Below are 13,115 nucleotides of genomic sequence, written 5' to 3'. Positions count from 1 at the left end.
AGACAATTTTAAATATACATTTTTTAGATCTATATTCTAAACAAAGTTTTTAAACTGATGTTTTAGGCCTTTTCTTACATTTACAAATAAGCAATTCATATAGTGTATACCTGCGACACAGATTTTGCAGAGAATTATAGCCATTCCAAAGCAAATGCACACCCATATTCAAACGTTTTCCTCTTGTTATGGAAACAGCACCAATTCATGTAATCCCCTAGGGGTGCCTGATATAAAACAGATGTGCATTTGCTTATTATCTGCCCACATCCACTACACCAGAACTGGATTCAAAACCATTTCTGTACAGTCCGATGTACCTTAATGAACCCAGATGTGGTTACATATAAGGGGCTGCATGTCCATTTACATCCAGCCTCCATAAGGGATACATTGCACTCCGTTTCATGTAATCATGGGGGAAAAAAAAAAAAAAAAAAAAGGGGGGGACCTAAAGTGTCCCTTTATGACCATATAGTGCTGTACAGAGGACTATATGGTTTTAATCCAGAAGAGAACCAGCAGCCAGGAGTGAGCAGGGAATAATGCTGAAAGCAAGTAAAGCAAAACCAAACCAAAAAGAAATTCCTGGCTCAACTTACTCACCAGCCTGCTAACCAACCAAATTGTCCAGTCCAAAAGTCTGTTAAAAACAAGGGTCTAGTTTGCACACATTTGAAAATACATGCACTAGCTACCGAGCCCCGTCAAGGCACCCCAGTATTATCTGCAGTCCTAACTCAGATTTTGAAAGCCTCCACAGTGGAAGCACATGCATTATAATGGATAGGCAGGGGGCAGGCGAGCCTTGAGGTAGCCCACCCCTCCCTAGAGGCACAGGGGCGCACTGGACACCTAGCATATAGCACCATGGCAGCAAAGGTGTCTAGTATGTCCCTTCACCATTATTTCAACAGTACAAACCAATGCCCACTGTCCTCGCCCAGTGGTGACTGGTGGAGTGCAAGGATGGAGGGGGCTGGCGCCAGACCCTGCCCTTCGTTATTGACCCCTCCCATTATAAGCCCCACCCCTTAAAGAAGCCACCCACTCCATCCCCTGTATTCTACTTGCTTTGAACTGTAGTGTCAGGAGTACAAGGCCCCAGAGGAGGAGATCATCATCATCACTATGCTGATCCAGTGACCACTACCAGGACATCTGCCCTGGGCCCAGTCTGCACTCGCTGAGTGGGAAGATCTTATTGAGCAGAGAACTGACTCAGGAAAGTGTGTGCAGACTGAAGGGCTGGCTCACGACTGTCAGCTTACTCAGCTAGGACTCAAAGTAGAGGAGAGAGAGACTGAGCATGAGGCCCGCGGCACCATTAACTTTACCATTACCGCTTAGCTCAGGCCAGCTTCCACCGCGCGTCAGTCACACAGTCAGAGTCCACTCCCCAGCACAGCGAGCCAGCCAAGAAACCGGAAGTGACATCACAGTGCTGCAAAATGCACCACCCAACGCTGCCAAAAAAAAGGGAAGGAAGAGGACAGGAGCCAGAGACAAATCATTGTAGCGTGGGAGTGTTTGCGGGCGCATCGCTTGCACCCCGAACACTCCCTAAACCACAGGCAAATCAGCGTCAGCTAACATTGTACCAAAACAAAATCAACGTCTTTTTTTCCCACAAATAGAGCTTTTTGGTGGTATTTAATCGCCTCTGCGGTATTTTTACTTTTTGCTACCATCGCCCCCAAAAATATATAAAAACTTTTCCTCAGTTTAGGCAGATATGTATTCTTCTACATATTTTGACTGTTTTTCGCAAAACTTGTAGAGTCTACAAATTAGGGGATACATTTATAGCATTTTTTTTATTATTATTTTTTTTACACTAGTAATGGCAGTGATCTGCGATTTTTTTTATCATGACTGCGACATTATGGCGGACGGACACATCGGACAATTTTGACACCATTGGCATTAATACAGCGATCAGTGCGATTAAAAATGCATTACTGTAAAAAATGTCACTGGCAGTGATGGAGTTGACACTAGGGGGCCGTGAAGGGGTTAACTACAGTATGTTCCCTGAGAGGAGATTCTAACTGAAGGGGGAGGTACCAACTACAGGAAGCAGATAGGAACACACTGTCACAAAAGAACAGGGAAGTGTGTGTTTACACACACTCATCCCTGTTCTGTGTTGCCTGGTCACGATCGCTCGTGGCCGGCGATCACCACGACTAGGGTTGAGCGGACACCTGGATGTTCGGGTTCGACCGAACTTCGCAAAAAAGTTGGTACCTGAACCCCATTGAAGTCAAATGGAGACCCGAACTTTTGAGGCCTAAAACAGCTCTAAAGTAATGGGAAGGGCTAGAGGGCATGGCAGGTGGTTTGCAAACAAATGTGGATCGGGAAAGAACTTAAAATAACATAAAATACATAAAAATAAAAAATATGCTGGAGGCCCCCCTTCTCAGAAGAAGAGGTACAGGAAGTCATTAAGAACCTCAAATCAGGTTCTGCTCCAGGCCCCGATGGTCTCCCTAACCCCTATTACAAGACATTTACCACCACCTGACTCCACATTTGACAATTTAACGCAAAGACACAGGGAACTTCACTTGATCCTCACCTAAACACAGCCAACATTGCAGTAATACCGAAACCAGATAAAAACCCAGAAGTAGTCAGTAATTATAAACCCATCTCCCTCATCAATAGCAACTTAAAAATCCTTACCAAACTCCTTGCAAATAGTCTAGCTTCCTTCATTAACTGATATGTTCATAACGATCAAGTGGGGTTCATCCCAGGCAGACAGGGCCCTGATCAGATCCGAAGAGCCATAGACAGTCTCCATCCTCCAGAAAAACTGGCCAGAAGGTCCAAAACAATCAGGCATGCTTTTATCACTGGACCTTCAAAAGGCCTTTGATGCGGTCTCCTGGAAATAAATCTTTACAATCCTTGAAAGTTGGGGCTTTGGCAACAAGTTTATGGGCCTGATCCAAGCTCCTTATTCAAATCCTAAAGCCTATACTAGGCTTCAAGGCCACTACTACAAACCAATACATATAGCCAAAAGGCACCAGACAAGGCTGTCCATCTCCGCTAATCTTTGCAATAGCAATTGAGACACCTGCCATCTCCATTCGCTGGGACCCCAACATACAAGGCATTCAATGTGGCTCTCAGGTTCACAAATGTGGCCTCTTTGCAGAGGACAAACACTGATGCCTGGTCATGGATTCCTATCTTAGGGAAAAAGACACATGGTCATTTCCATCCCCTTCTTTACATTCATACCTAGGGGTCAGTGGTTAAGTTCCTCCTCTCGGGCACAGCTAGCTCCCATTGGGGGTGTCCAGGGAGGAGGTACACCTCCGACCATCAACAGGAATACCAACCCTTCACTCTAACACTACCATGTCTGTCTAAAATGATTTTACATTTTATACCTGACATGTTACACTCGATTCATCTTGTTGTGCTGCCTGTAACCTTTCTATGTTTTGACTGAATCGATATTCTGAATGTCACTTTCAAATGTATTCTTGTTGTGATACATAATAAATAATTTGAAAACAAATTTTTTTTTTTAAATATTATATATATATATATATATATATATATATATATATATATATATATATATATATATATATATATTTTTTTATTATTATTATTATTCTTGACCTAGGAGGACAAGGTCCATATGGAGTAGGAGGTTGAGATGGCAGTGGATATAGCAGTGTAGGTGGAAGCAGCGGTGTAGGTGGACGAGGTAGCTAACACTGGTTTGTTTCTAATTTAATTTTTTTTTTTAGTTAGGGTACATCCCCCAAAAAAAAAAAAAAAAAAAAAAAAAAGTGTGAGAAAGATTAAAAATACAACAATGGCTGGGTAAGGCCGGTATACAGTGCCTTGCGAAAGTATTCGGCCCCCTTGAACTTTTCAACCTTTTGCCACATTTCAGGCTTCAAACACAAAGATATAACATTTTTATTTTTTGTGAAGAATCACCAACAAGTGGGACACAATTGTGAAGTGGAACGAAATCTATTGGATTTTTGAAACTTTTTTAACTAATAAAAATATGAAAAGTGGGGTGTGCAAAATTATTCGGCCCCCTTGCGTTAATACTTTGTAGAGCCACCTTTTGCTGCGATTACAGCTGCAAGTCGCTTGGGGTATGTCTCTATCAGTTTTGCACATCGAGAGACTGAAATTCTTGCCCATTCTTCCTTGCAAAACAGCTCGAGCTCAGTGAGGTTGGATGGAGAGCATTTGTGAACAGCAGTTTTCAGCTCTTTCCACAGATTCTCGATTGGATTCAGGTCTGGACTTTGACTTGGCCATTCTAACACCTGGATACGTTTATTTGTGAACCATTCCTTTGTAGATTTTGCTGTATGTTTGGGATCATTGTCTTGTTGGAAGATAAATCTCCGTCCCAGTTTCAGGTCTTTTGCAGACTCCAACAGGTTTTCATCCAGAATGGTCCTGTATTTGGCTGCATCCATCTTCCCCTCAATTTTAATCATCTTCCCTGTCCCTGCTGAAGAAAAGCAGGCCCAAACCATGATGCTGCCACCACCATGTTTGACAGTGGGGATGGTGTGTTGAGGGTGATGAGCTGTGTTGCTTTTACGCCAAACAGTTTTGCATTGTGGGCAAAAAGTTCGATTTTGGTTTCATCTGAGCAGAGCACCTTCTTCCACATGTTTGATGTGTCTCCCAGGTGGCTTGTGGCAAACTTTAGACGAGACTTTTTATGGATATCTTTGAGAAATGGCTTTCTTCTTGCCACTCTTCCATAAAGGCCAGATTTGTGCAGTGTACGACTGATTGTTGTCCTATGGACAGACTCTCCCACCTCAGCTGTAGTTCTCTGCAGTTCATCCAGAGTGATCATGGGCCTCTTGGCTGCATCTCTGATCAGTCTTCTTATCTGAGCTGAAAGTTTAGAGGGACGGCCAGGTCTTGGTAGATTTGCAGTGGTCTGATACGCCTTCCATTTCAAAACGATCGTTTGCACAGTGCTCCTTGGGATGTTTAAAGCTTGGGAAATCTTTTGTATCCAAATCCAGCTTTAGACTTCTCCACAACAGTATTACGGACCTACCTGGTGTGTTCCTTGGTCTTCATGATGCTCTCTGCGCTTTCAACAGAACCCTGAGACTATCACAGAGCAGGTGCATTTATACAGAGACTTGATTACACACAGGTGGATTCTATTTATCATCATCAGTCATTTAGGACAACATTGGATCATTCAGAGATCCTCGCTGAACTTCTGGAGTGAGTTTGCTGCACTGAAAGTAAAGGGGCCGAATAATTTGGCACGCACCACTTTTCAGTTTTTTATTTGCTAAAAAAGTTTAAAATATCCAATAGATTTCGTTCCACTTCACAATTGTGTTCCACTTGTTGGTGATTCTTCACAAAAAAATAAAATTTTATATCTTTATGTTTGAAGCCTGAAATGTGGCAAAAGGTTGAAAAGTTCAAGGGGGCCGAATACTTTCGCAAGGCACTGTACATGTCTATTCTGCACAAGGTATGGACAAGTCCTGTGGGATCCATGCCTGGTTCATTTTAATGAACGTGAGCTTGTCCACATTGGCTCTGGACAGGCGGCTGCGCTTGTCTGTGATAACGCCCCCTGCTGTGCTAAATACACATTCAGATAATACACTGGCTGCAGGGCAGGCCAGCACCTCCAAGCCATAAAGGGCAAGCTCAGACCATGTGCCCAATTTGAACACCCAGAAGTTGAAGGGGGCAATCATTCAGTACGTGTAGGCGTGTGTACACATATTGCGCCACCAAGTTGGTGAAATGCTGCCTCCTGCTAACAAATTCCATATCAGCTGGTGGTGATGGTTCTTGTGGCGTGCTGACCACGCTTTTCCACATTTCGGCCATGCTAACCCTGCCTTCTGAGGTGCTGGCGGTGCCCCGGCTCTCTTCCTCCTCCTTTTCCTTCTGCTTCCACTGTGCCCCCGCTGTCAGGCGGGAATGCCACCAGCAGAGTGTCTACCAGCGTGCGCTTGTACTCACGCATATTACGATCACGCTCCAGTGAGGGAATTAAGGATGGTACGTTGTCCTAATGGGGATCCAGCAGCGTGGCCACCCAGTAATCAGCACCAGTTAGAATGTGGGCAACTCGCGGTTCTTTGAGACACTGCAGCATGCGTGCTGCAGCTCATGTGTGCCAGGCTGCCCAGAGGAAACGAAAAGCTATCCTCTGTGGTAGGTGTATCGTCTGTGTCCTCTGTATCCCCCCAGCCACGCACCAGTGATGGCCATGTGCTGGTCTGGGTGCCACCCTGCTGTGAACATGGTTCCTCTTCCTCCTCATCCTCCAGAACTGTGCCGTTGGACAATTGTGTACCTGATGTTTGTTGGTGCAGGAACCCACCCTCGGAGCCACTTGTGAATGACTGCCCTGCAAGCCTTTGAAATTATCCCTCTTCTTCCTCCTCCTCCGGTGCCACATCCTCTTCCATCATCACCCAAAGCGTTTTTTTCAAGAAGGCATAGAACTGGGATAGTAACGCTGAGAACGGCGTCATTGGCACTGGCCATGTTGGTGGAGTACAAGGCACACAGGTCTCACATGGAGGCCCAGTTATTGGTGGTGAAGTGGTGCTGTTCTGCAGAGCGACTCACGCATCCATGCTGCAGCTGAAACTCCACTATCGCCTGCTGCTGCTCGCACAGTCTGGCCAGCATGTGCAAGGTGGAGTTCCACCTTGTGGGCACGTCACATATGAGGCAGTGAGCAGGAAGGCCGAAGTTATGCTGCAGAGCTGACAGGCGAGCAGCAACAGGGTGAGAACACCAAAAGTGCACACAGATGGCACTTTCTGCAGCAGCTCTGGCATATGGGGGTAATTTAAGGAACCTCCGGACCACCAAGTTCAGCACATGCACCAGGCAAGGGATGTGCATCAAACCGGATAGGCTTAGAGATTTTGCCCATTATCGCACACCACCAGGCCGGGCTTGAGGCTCACTGCCACCAACCACTCATCGGTCTGTTGTTCCATGTCCCTCCACAACTCCTGCGTGGTGTGGGGTTTTTCCCCCCCAAACAGGAAAGTTTTAAAACTGCCTGCTGTCGTTTAGCCCTGGCTGTGCTGAAGTTGGTGGTGAAGGTGTTACTGACCGGATGAGGAGGCAGAAGAAGGGAATGAGGAAGCGGAGGAGGAGGAGGCAGAGTTAGCAACAGGAGGCAAACTGAAGCTCCCTGCAATCCTCGGTGGTGGAAGGATATGCGCCAAACTGCTATCTGCCTCAGGCCCAGCCTCCATTGCATTTACCCAGTGTGCTGTTAGGGAGATATAACGTCCCTGACCATGCTTACTGGTCCACGTATTAGTTAGGTGGACCTTGCCACAGATGGTGTTGCGCAGTGCACACCTGATTTTGTCCCCCACTTGGTTGTGCAAGGGAAGGGATGGCTCACTTGGAAAAGTAGTGGCGGCTGGGCATGACGTACTGTGGGACAGCCAATGCCATCAGGCTTTTAAAACTCTGCATCTTCACCAGACGGAATGACAGCATTTCAAAAGCCAGGAATTTTGGCATGCTGGCATTCAGGACCAGGGATCGCAGGTGGGTAGGGGGGTATTTCCTCTTCCGCACCAGTGTTTGGGAAATAGAGAGCTGAACGCTTCCATGGGACCATGTGGAGATGGTTGGTGACCCAGGTGGTAGTGTTGCTGGCAGATCCTCTGTTTTGCAGGTTGGCAGGTGCCACTGTCACTACAGAGGTGGATGAAGAGGCTGAGACTGCAGCAGAAGAGGAAGCAGGAAGAGCCAGAGACCTTTCTTGGTTTTTGAGGAGTCTACTCCACTGCAGCTCGTGCTTTGCACTTAGATGTCTGGTCATGCAGGTTGTGCTCAGGTTGAGAATGTTTATGCCTCACTTCAGGCTCTGATTTCACAGAGTGCAAACTACTCATGTCTTGTCATCAGCACATTGTCTGAAGAACTACCACGCTAGGGAACTCCTTGGACCTGGCTTTGGAGTGCTCATTCCCTTGCTGCATTGGACAGTAGCAGGCATACTGTCTAGGGGACGGACGCTCCGCTTTTGCACCCTGCTCCCTCTTCTGCTGTGCTGGTGGATCTGTGCGACCACTGCCTCTTCCTCCGAACCACACAGGTCACCTGCATCACATTGATTCCATGTGGGGTCGAGGACCTCATCGTCCTCCACATCACTTTCCATCCAGTCTTCACCCCTGCCCTCACAATTGCAAAAGCAGCAGCAGTTGGCACCTGTGTTTCTTCATCATCTGAGACGTGCTGCGATGGTCCTCCCATGTACTCATCTTCAAACATAAGTGGTTGGGTATCAGTGCACTCAATCTCTTCCACTTCTGGGGCAGGGCTAGGTGGATGGCCCTGGGAAACCCTGCTAACAGTCATCAAAAAGCAGAAGAGACTGCTGCATGATTTGGGGCTCAGACTGCTTGGCTGATTTGCAAGGGGGTGAGGTGAAAGACTGATGGACATCGGCTACAGGTGCCAACTCTGATCTTTCAGAAGTAGACTGGGTGGGAGACAATGTGGAGGAACTGGAGGCACCGTCAGCAACCCAATCTACTATTGCCTGTACTTATCCTGGCCTCAACATTCGTAGAGCCGCATTAGGTCCGACCAAATACTGCTGCAGGCTCTGTCACCTACTCGCACCTGAGGAAGGCGTTTCACTTGTGCGTGTAGCTGGCACAGATCAACCACGTCTTCTCCCTGAAACAGGAGCTCCACCAGCAGCACCACGACCGGGCCACGTCCCTTATTTGATGTGCTCCTCATATTTCTCAAATTTAGGATCTTGCCCTAAATGGCAGAATAGAAGAACCGTATGTAAAGAGTACCTCACACGTACAGATATGAAGTAAATGCTATTCCGAAAAAAATTTGCCCCAAATTTTTTGGAATAGCAGAATAGAACAGTATCTAAAGTGTCTCACACATACAGATATGCAGGAAACACTGCAAAATATCTGTTTTTGCCCTATATGGGTGTTTTTATAATAGCAGAATAGAGCAACAGTATCTCTCACACAAACAGATATGCAGAAAATGCTATTTAAAAAATGTTTTTCCCTAAAAAAATTTTTGAATAGCACAATAGAAGAACAGTATCTAAAGTGTGTATCTCACACGTACAGATATGCAGAAAACACTGTAAATTTTTTTGCCCTAAATGTTTTTTTAGAATATCAGAATATAGCAACAGTATCTAAAAGGTGTATCTCACAGTAACATATGCAGTGCTGGTGCACTGAGCTTGCATAAAATGCCTCCCGATGCCAACCTAACAGACGGATAAAAGTTATATTTTCTCTGGCACAGGGCTCAGGGCAGTGTAAAAATAATGTGCACTGCACTCACACAACTAAATCGAGGTAGATCGCTCAGTAATTAAGATTTCTGAAGCAGTTCTCCTATCCAATTCTCTCCCTCAAAGCAGCAGCAGCAACCTTTCCCTACACTATCTAAAGCAGAGTGACGTGCTGTTCTGTGTGCCTCTAGCTTATATAGAGGCTGGGTCACATGCTGCAATGGCCAATCACAGCCATGCCATTAGTAGGCATGGCTGTGTTGGCTTCTAAGGGGACACGAGTTAATGTTAATTGGCTGCCCTGCAGCTGTTAAAAAAGTGCCATTACATTACCGAACATACAGTAAATTGTTCTGGTCCGGGACCCAAAAGTCCAGTACGAACCCGAACTTTACAGTTCGGGTTCGCTCAACCCTAATCACGACCAATCGGCCACAAGCATCGGCATCCCAGCTGTGCAGCGGGCACACCTACTATCCGGACCCTTCAAGATCACATACAATAATGCGATTTTGCACAGGGGAGACAGACTGCCACAATAAAACTGCTGCGGCTGGTCCAGAAGCGGTTAAAGTGACCACTTTTTTGTGAAAAGCTTGGGGGGGGGGCAGCGCCCATGCACCCCCTATTGGCAGGCCATCACTGCCCTCATCTATAACTGGCCTCTGCAGCAAGGACACATGGAAGAGCTGGTGTTTGGGAAGGAGGAATGGAAAGATGGGTTTGGGTTCCTGGAGGACTGGGCCGACTTCTCAGTGGATAACCAGTACTATAGAAGGGATGGACTGCACCTAAATGAGAAGGGTCCAGATCAGCTGGGAATGAAAATGGCCAAAAAGTTAGAGGGGTTTCTAAACTAGGTGATAAAGGGGGGGGGGGGGGGTCCAGAGGAATATATGGTCAGCACAGAACATATTCTAGAGGGTAGCATTGGTGGAATTAGTGGTAGGTTGACCAAAGCATGTATATTAAGTCCTAGTCACAATCTCAGAACACCCAGATACTGTTGTACGAGGAGGCAGTGGCGGAATTATAGGGGTCGCCAAGATCGCCATGGCGACCGGGCCCCTTGCTGCGGGGGGGCCCAAGGGCCCCCTGCACTCTTCGATAGGAGGGAAGGCTGAGAGGAGCTCCCCGATCATCAGCCGAACTGAAATCGGCACTGTGCGGGAGCTCCTCACATTAGGCTTAGTAGTGAAAGCACAGTGTGTGCTCTTTGTCTCCCCCTAGAGTGCAGTACCCAGCAGGAAAAGCCAGGAAGGTAAATGTCTGCCGGTTTTTTTTAATAAGACTATCTACTGTATTTCTGTGTGTGAGCATGTTTGTATGAGTGAACATGCTTGTATGTGCATGTGAGCATGCTTGTATGTGCATGTGTGTGTGAGCATGCTTGTATGTGCGTGCGTGTGTGTGTGAGCATGCATGTATGTATGTGAGCATGCATGTGTGTGTGTGAGCATGCTTGTGTGTGTGTGTGAGCATGCTTGTGTGTGTGTGTGAGCATGCTTGTGTGTGTGTGTGAGCATGCTTGTGTGTGTGTGTGAGCATGCTTGTGTGTGTGTGTGAGCATGCTTGTGTGTGTGTGTGAGCATGCTTGTGTGTGTGTGTGAGCATGCTTGTGTGTGTGTGTGAGCATGCTTGTGTGTGTGTGTGAGCATGCTTGTGTGTGTGTGAGCATGCTTGTGTGTGTGTGAGCATGCTTGTGTGTGTGTGTGTGTGTGTGTGTGTGTGTGAGCATGTATGTGTGTGTGTGTGAGCATGTATGTATGTGTGTGTGAGCATGCATGTATGTATGTGTGTGTGAGCATGCATGTATGTATGTGTGTGTGAGCATGCATGTATGTATGTGTGTGTGAGCATGCATGTATGTATGTGTGTGTGAGCATGCATGTATGTATGTGTGTGTGAGCATGCATGTATGTATGTATGTATGTGTGTGTGTGAGCATGCTTGTGTGTGTGTGTGAGCATGCTTGTGTGTGTGTGTGTGTGTGTGTGTGTGAGCATGCTTGTGTGTGTGTGTGTGTGTGTGTGTGTGAGCATGCTTGTGTGTGTGTGTGTGAGCATGCTTGTATGTGTGTGTGTGAGCATGCTTGTATGTGTGTGTGTGAGCATGCTTGTATGTGTGTGTGTGAGCATGCTTGTATGTGTGTGTGTGAGCATGCTTGTATGTGTGTGTGTGAGCATGCTTGTATGTGTGTGTGTGAGCATGCTTGTATGTGTGTGTGTGAGCATGCTTGTATGTGTGTGTGTGAGCATGCTTGTATATGTGTGTGTGTGTGTGTGTGTGTGTGTGTGTGTGTGTGAGCATGCATGTGTGTGAGCATTAATGTATGTTTGTGTGTGTGAGAGCATGCATGTATGTGTGTGTGTGTGTGTTCATATATGTATGTGTATGCATGCATGTGTTTATCAGTGGCGGTGCATCCAAAAGGGTGCACAGGTTCCACCCCCTCTATGACCAATTAATATTCACTTTCCCAACACTGAATGGCCTCTCCACCAATCAGGTGTGCGGGTCTTTTACCCATCACCCGATTGGCTGAAACGATAGACACAGCTATTGGACGCCCATCAGGAGGAGAGGACGGGAGATGAGGATGGCAGTAGCTGCATGGAGGACCCCGCTCATGGCCGTTACCCGCTGCCCCACCAAGACAGGGTAAGTGGCGGGCAGACAGTGAGCGGGTGGTGGGGATTCACAGTGGCAGCATTTGATGGGCACACCAACAGTATTTGATGGGCACACCAACAGCATTTGATGGGCACACCGGCAGCATTTGATGGGCACACCGGCAGCATTTGATGGGCACACCGGCAGCATTTGATGGGCACAGTGGCAGCATTTGATGGGCACAGTGGCAGCATTTGATGGGCACAGTGGCAGCATTTGATGGGCACAGTGGCAGCATTTGATGGGCACAGTGGCTGTAATTGATGTTTTTTTAAATCGGCTCCTTTATATGCAGCCACCCACTTGGGACTGGGCCCTGGTGTTCCACCATCGGGCTCGGAGAAAAGAGCCCTGTCCGGAGGTTGGGGGGGGGGGGGGCCCCGCCATGGTTTCCTGCACCGGGGCCCTGAAGGTTCTAGTTACGCCACTGCGAGGAGGATTTGGATTTTGGAGGAATTTCACCTGGTTCAACAGCTCATGATTGGCTGGCAACCATTCAAGGGTATACCCTTTATCGCAAGGATAGAGGGGAAAAAAAAAAGGGTGAGGGGTATGCCTATATATCAAGAATATACAAGTGAATGTGAGATGACATCAATAAGGGAGCTAGGGAGGAGGTGAAATACTTTTGGGTAGAGCTCCAAAGGGATGACGCTAAGGGTAAAGTAATACTGGGAGTATTCTATAGGCCCCCCCAACCTGAGGGAGGAGGGAGAGGTGGACCTCCTATCACAATTTGGATTAGCAAGGATGGGGAGTGTTTTCATAATGGGGGATTTTAATTATCCAGACAGACTGGGCGGAGGGAACCACACATTCATCTAGGGCTCGTCAGTTCCTAAATGTCTTGCAGGAGAATTTTATGGATCAGATGGTAGATGCACCAACTAGAAATAAAGCGTTACTTGATCTACTGATTACCAACAATGCAGACCTGATCAAGGATGTGGAAATATGGGGCAATTTAGGTAGCCATGATCACAGGTCAATTGGCTTCAGTATAAAAATCACACAAATAGGAAATATAAGGGGAATACAAAGACACCGAATTTCAAAAGAGCCAAACGTCCCTAAACTACGACCCACGCTAGAAGGCATAAATAGAGATAAATTCTTAGGAACA

At 46.9% G+C, this 13,115-nt stretch overlaps 1 protein-coding gene across 1 annotated transcript in view; it reads right to left on the bottom strand.

Moving 5' to 3' along the window:
• The window catches only part of LOC143981892 (stomatin-like), a 90,501-nt gene that overhangs the window by 29,612 nt on the left and 47,774 nt on the right, over positions 1–13,115 (bottom strand). The window lies entirely within an intron of this gene.

Source organism: Lithobates pipiens, unplaced genomic scaffold (assembly GCF_037356315.1).
Source record: "Lithobates pipiens isolate NorthernLeopardFrog02 unplaced genomic scaffold, aLitPip1_a1.2 Scaffold_16, whole genome shotgun sequence".
In the NCBI taxonomy this organism is placed as follows: domain Eukaryota; kingdom Metazoa; phylum Chordata; class Amphibia; order Anura; family Ranidae; genus Lithobates; species Lithobates pipiens.
Note: the sequence above shows the minus strand (reverse complement) of the source record. Positions and strands in the feature narration are given on the sequence as shown.